Below are 6,434 nucleotides of genomic sequence, written 5' to 3'. Positions count from 1 at the left end.
ACAACCATAGGTTCACACTAGCACTGACTGACGCCACCTTCAAAAGGTGGGGGCAGGACGGAGGGACACTGACAGTCAGGGACCTATACCGACGGCAGGGTCGCAACACTGGACGAACTGACAGAGAAATTCCAGCTAGCCAGGGGGAACGAGCTAAGGTGCCTGCAGCTCAAAAACTTCGTACGAAAGGAGACAAGGACGTACCCACAACCGTCCCGACAGACATTACTGGAAGAACTATTGGATGCAAGCACACTAGACAAAGGAAACTGTAGTGACATGTATGACCGACTGATAGAAAGGGCTGACACCGTACTGGACGCAACAAGAAAGAATTGGGAGGAGGACCTGGGGATTGAGATAGGATGGGGACTCTGGAGCGAAGCACTGCATAGGGTCAACTCCACCTCCACGTGCGCAAGGCTCAGCCTGACGCAACTAAAAGTGGACATAGAGCCCACTTAACAAGAACCCGAATGAGTAGGTTCCTCCCGGAGGTGGAGGATAGATGGGAACGGTGCCAAGGAGGCCCGGCCAACCACGCCCACATGTTCTGGTCTTGCTCCAGACTTGCGGGGTACTGGACAGCCTTCTTCGAGGCAATGCCCAAAGTGGTGGGGATGAGGGTGGAGCCATGCCAAAAAAGTGGCGGTCCTCGGGGTTTCAGACCAGCCAGATCTATTCCTGGGGAGGAGGGCGGACGCCCTTGCCTTTGCCTCCCTGATCGCCCGCCGTAGAATCCTGTTCGGCTGGCGGTCAGCAGCACCGCCCAAAGCTGCAGACTGGCTGTCCGACCTCTCGGAATCTCTCCAAATGGAGGAAATCAAATTCGCCATCCGAGGGTCAGACGACGGCTTCCACAGAACGTGGGAGCCATTCACCCAATTGTTCCGGGACCTGTTTGTGGCCAATGAACAAGAGGAAGAATAGCCAGGTAGCCAAGAATCAGGGGAAAGTAGCCAAAACATGAGAGGAAGAGATAGACCGGGAGAGGGGGGGGGGGGGGGGGGGGGGGGGAGCGAACAGCTAAACCTAAAATGAAAGAAAGGCGAACCACAGGAGGGGGGGGGGGGGGGGGGGGGGGGGGAGGGGGAAGAGACAGGGAACAAGAGAGGAGACCCAATGAGGTGCGGGGGAGGCAGGGAAGTGAGAGCCGGAAGGAAGGCACAGGATACAATAACGAAAATGGCAGCTCCTCCAGGAGTAGGGAATGAGGAGAATGAAGACAAGAGACTGGAGGAACGGCAGAAGTGGTGGTGAGCACGAGACGGCAGCGAGATCCGTCCGGGAGAAGCGACAACAACACCAAACCCATTTGAGTATTGCCGACTGTAATTGTCTCTCCGGTACCCGAATGTATATTCACCTCCCCAGTCTCTCCCCCCCCACCCCTCCGCCCTCCCGCAAACAGTCGCCTACTTATGTGTTGTAAATAATTTTGCCAGGTGTACAGAGTTGCCGCTGTTGAGCTGGTGCACAATAACCTATCAGTTATTCGATTTTAATTTTTATTATATTTTATTTTTTTTACGATTTACTATTTTCTTTTCTTTGGTATGTTTGGGTGTGCCCTTCTCTTCTATATATGTGTAATATATACATATCATATCCTGTGTACATAACTGTAAATATACTTTGTTCAAAAACCCAATAAAAAACATTTATATAAAAAAAAGAAGAAATGTTTTCAGCAGTCGGGAGCTGAACGCGTTGGCGACGCCGGCTGCTCAGAGATCGGACCGCCATTTCGTACGTGAGCTTGGAGGTCTCCACACCTGCCTCCCAAAGAACAATGTCACCTCCCCCCCCCCCTCACATGGGTATTATGCCCCCGGAAGTGAGGATACCCAGCTATGGAGCTCTTCAGCTATCAGGCCGCCTTACCTCTGCTATTGGGTCCCCCCCCTATTTGGACCCCCAAGCTTCACACCCCCCAACCTTCATACTCGCCCTTCATCCCCCCAGCCATATATGGATGGCTCCCTTCATGGCCTGACACTTGGCACTGCCACCCTGGTACCCTAGCGGTCCCCCTGCCAGCCTGCCAGTGCCACCCAGGCACAATGGCAGTGTTAGGGTCGCAGTTTCAAGGTGCCATGCTGGAGTGGCAAGGTGCCTGGGTTTCAGAGGAAGAGCCAGGGTGCCACCCTGCCCTGTCCCTAATCACCCAGAGTCTCCAGTGACCTGGGAAACCCCTGGTGCCGTTACGCCTGGTCCACGTTTTTGTGGATCAGTACTAAACGGCGCCAGGTCGAGGCTATGCTGGAGAGGCTGTTAGTCCCCGGGAGCACAGAGAATCCGGCGCATGCATATTTAAATGAGCGTAATGGATCACTTAATGATGTCGATCTAGATTTCACCCAGTGCATGTGAGATCCAGATTGCGACATCTAGCGAGGTTTGTTTGAATCTTGTGAGACGTCTGGAGCGTCGAGAATCTCTCGAGATGCCTATCATGAGATTCAACAGCCTCATTGTAACACGACGTCAGGCACAATGAGGCCGCTAAACCGAATCCCATGTACGGCAGGACCCTGAGAAGCACTGAAGATCAGGGGGACCTTGGTGTACATCTACACCGGTCCTTTAAGATAGCAGGGTAGGTGGATACAGTGGTTAAGAAGGCAGATGGTATACGTGCCTTTGTTAGCCGAGCCATAGAGTTTAAGAGGAGGGAGATTATGCTGGAAATGTATAAAATGATGTTTAGGCCATAGGAGAGTTTTGTGTGCAGTTTTAGAATCAACATTATAGGAGGGATGTGAAAGCACTGGAGAGGGTGTAGAGGAGTTTTACCAGGATGTTGCCTGGGCTGGAGAATTTTAGCTATGAAGAGAGACTGGATAGACTGGGGATGTTTTCCTTGGACCAAAGGAGACTGAGGGGGGACATGATTGAGATGTACAACATTATAAGGGGCATTGATAGGGTAGACAGGAAGAAACTTTTCCCCTTGGCGGAGGAATTAGTGATTGGGGGGGCATCGATTTAAGGTAAGGGGCAGGAGATTTGAAGATGATGTGAGGAGAAACTCTTTCACCCAGAGGATGGTGAGTGTCAGGAACTCACTGTCTGTGGTGGAGGCAGAGACCCTCAAAACATTTAGGAAGTATTGAGATGTGCACTTGTGATGCCAAGGCATACAAGGCTATGGGCCATACTTAGGTGGTTGCTTTCGACCAGTGCCAACCCGATAGGCCAAAGGACCTTGTCAGTGCTGTAGATCCCTGACTCGAGGAACAAATAACATTTCTACATTGAAGAAGAGGCTGGATAAACAGATGTAGGCGATGGGAATGGAAGGATGGACTGATAGAGTTAGATCAGGAGGGGTGGGAGGTGATTCACGCAGAGCGTAAATACTGGCACACAGCAGTTGGGCCGAATGGCCTGCTCCTGAGCTATAAATAACATGTAATACCGAGTAAAAAAAAATAAGATACACTGCAGTCAAGCCAGAGCCTGAAGAACAAAAAATCCTCTCACTCTAAAAATAATATGGGGAGAAATTGTTAGATACAGGATGTGTTTTTTTTGCACAAGGGCATGTTCTGTCAGTTTAAAATAAGGACTATTCATGATTCATACGTTTATCAGAGTGGAATGAAGCAGTTCAGTTTGAAAGACTCTCTTTCCCCTGGGGTCTATCATCTTTTCCCTGCTGAAAGGACAAGCTCTCTCTCTCTCGCAAGGGATCATTTTACAGATTGCACTCACTGTTTGATGCCTGTCGGGGTGAAAAAAAACGTATGAAATTTCCCTGTCGAGCACAGGAACACCAATCACAAAAGAAGACCTTTGCTGATAATAAATAGAAAGGGCCGTCAGCTACATTGTGCGGGTGTGTGATATCCAGCGCATGCTGCAAGGTTTTTCATTTGTAGACTGAGGTTGGGTTGGGGTGTGGAGATTCATTCTACGACCTCAGGTTTGAATCTTGCCAATTTGGTGCTTGAGAGGGATGTTATTGTGGAGAATCTCGAGCACTCTAACTCATGGTGGGTGCAATGCAAATCTCCTTCAAATCTCTTGACTCAGCCCTGGACTCTCACGAGCATGTCCAACTAGACCAGGCGATATTTTTCCATATCCCACTTCTAAAGGGTTCTCATGAGTGATTATGTCGACCTAAGCCTGTCATTGCCTGAATACACCCTCCTCCAGGTGTAGCTCGGTGGCAGGAATGGACAATCGATGGTGAATTAAGGAAAGTTTAGGAAGGATGTAAAGGCATCGGAGAGAGTATAGAGAGGATTAATGGGTCCAGCTCATTCAGGGATCAGGAACATCAGTTATGAAGATAGGCTTCTGGTGACGACACTGTGCTGAGCAGTCGCACATCAGGTGGCTCACCTCCCATGGACAAAATAGCCACTTTTCACCGAAAATTCACCCAAGAACTTGACAACTCACCCCCCCCCCCCCGAATTTAGTAAGACAGAGGGAATAAGGGAGAAGGGGAAAAGTGCCTGGCAAAAGTCAATCTAGGGACCGAGCAGAGACCAGAAGTGAAAAGAACCTGGAGCAGAAACGAACGGAGGATCTGATCGGTGCACGAGGCAGCGAAGCCCAGGTTTCGCCGGAGCGAGAAGAGCAGACCAGTCGCACACAAAGCTCTCCGCAGGAAACAAAAACAGATATCGAGGCAGTGGTGAAGGGTGCAGTAGCTGAAGTCCTGGCACAAATGCAGCTCGCCCTGGACAAAGCTGAAAAGAGACAAGCGGCGATCATAGACCTGGAAAGAGCCGCAACGGACCAGAGGGACCGGATCATAACCCTGGAAAAAGAGGTGCTGATGCTGGTCGCGACACAAGGCAGCCTAAAAGGAAAGGTCGAGGACCAATAAAACTGGTCGAGGCAACAAAACCTGCGGATCGTCAGCCTACCAGAGGGGTACGAAGGTGGGGACCCCACAAACTATGTGGCCCAAATGTTGGGCAAACTGGTGGGCAGGGAGACCTTCCCCAACCCAGCAGAAATAGACAGAGCACACTGGTCACTGCAACCAAAGCCCAAAGCCAGGGACTAACCAAGGGCCGTGATAGCGAAATTGCACCAGGACCAAGACCGGGAGAGAATCCTGTGCTGGGCCAGGCAGTCCAAAAACTGCAGCTGGGAAAGACACAAGATTAGAATTTATCAGGACATTGGGGCTGACCTGGCAAAACATAGGGTTGAATTCAACAGGTCAAAGGCCGTGCTGTACAAGAACGGCGTACGTTTTGGTATGCTGTACCCAACCTTGCTCTGGGCCACGTACCAGAGCAAGGAACATTTCTTTACAGCCCCGGTGGAGGCGGACAGACGGACTGGAGCAGTGGCAACAAGGAAAGCGATGAGGAGCCCAGGGGAAGAAACGGCAAAGCGGCAATGGGCTGACATGGTGGGGGAGGGGTGGGGCGGGGGGGGGGGGGGGACAGAGAAGAACCTCTCCCTCCACCTTACACAACCTGTACGACCAACAGCAAGCCACCACCTAAGAGGTCCCTTTACGCGGGAGAACATGGACTCGCTCAGGACAACAAGGGTAGCAACAGAGGAAAGGCAGAGTGGCACCCAAAATAAGACAGAGGATAGAGCGGGCAGGAATCCAGAGAGCGGGTGAGGAAAAATTACAGTAACTCCCAGGAGGGGCGTCACTGTGGCATTATCATAAATGTAAAGAATTGTAAGGGTTAATGAAATGTCGAAATCAACCACTAGCGGGAGCTAAATGCACAATTATATAAGGCATCGATGCTAAGCTTTGTGGGTGAGAGTTTGAGCAGCAAGCTAGAGCACAGACTGAAGGAAATATATTGCTAAATTAATAGACTGTTTACCTAATATCCAGTACTGGATGAGCAGAAATTTCCTCTAATTGAATATTAGCAAGACTGAAGCCATTGTTTTTGATGCCCGGTCCAAAATCCAATGACTGACTCCATCCTTCTCCCTGGAAACAGTATGAGATTAAGTCGTCTGTTCACAATCTTGATGTCGCTTTTGAATCATGGATGAGTTTCCGACCACGTAATCATGCCAACTCTAAGATCGCCTATTTCCGCCTCCATAACATCACCTGACTTCACCCTATTCAAACTCACCTGCTGCTCAAACCCTCATCCGGCCTTCATTACCCCTAGACCTCACTATTCCAATGCACTCACAGGAACACAACAAATAGGAACAGGAGTAGACCATATGGCCTGTCAAGCCTGAACTGCTATTCAATACAATCACGGCTGATTTGGGGCATCATCACTGGCTAGCCTCCCACGTTCTACCCTCTGTAAAACTGAGGAGACTGAAAACTCTGCTGCCCGATGGGGTGTTGTGGTAATTTCCCTGGTCGAGTAACCCAGAAGCTCAAACTAATGCTCTGGGGACCGTGGGTTCAAATCGCACCACTGCAATTTAAATTCAATGAATAAATCTGGACTATAAAGTAAATC

This window comes from Scyliorhinus torazame, chromosome 14 (genome assembly GCF_047496885.1).
Source record: "Scyliorhinus torazame isolate Kashiwa2021f chromosome 14, sScyTor2.1, whole genome shotgun sequence".
NCBI lineage: Eukaryota > Metazoa > Chordata > Chondrichthyes > Carcharhiniformes > Scyliorhinidae > Scyliorhinus > Scyliorhinus torazame.
The sequence above is the reverse complement of the archived record's forward strand: the minus strand, read 5'-3'. Positions refer to the sequence as shown.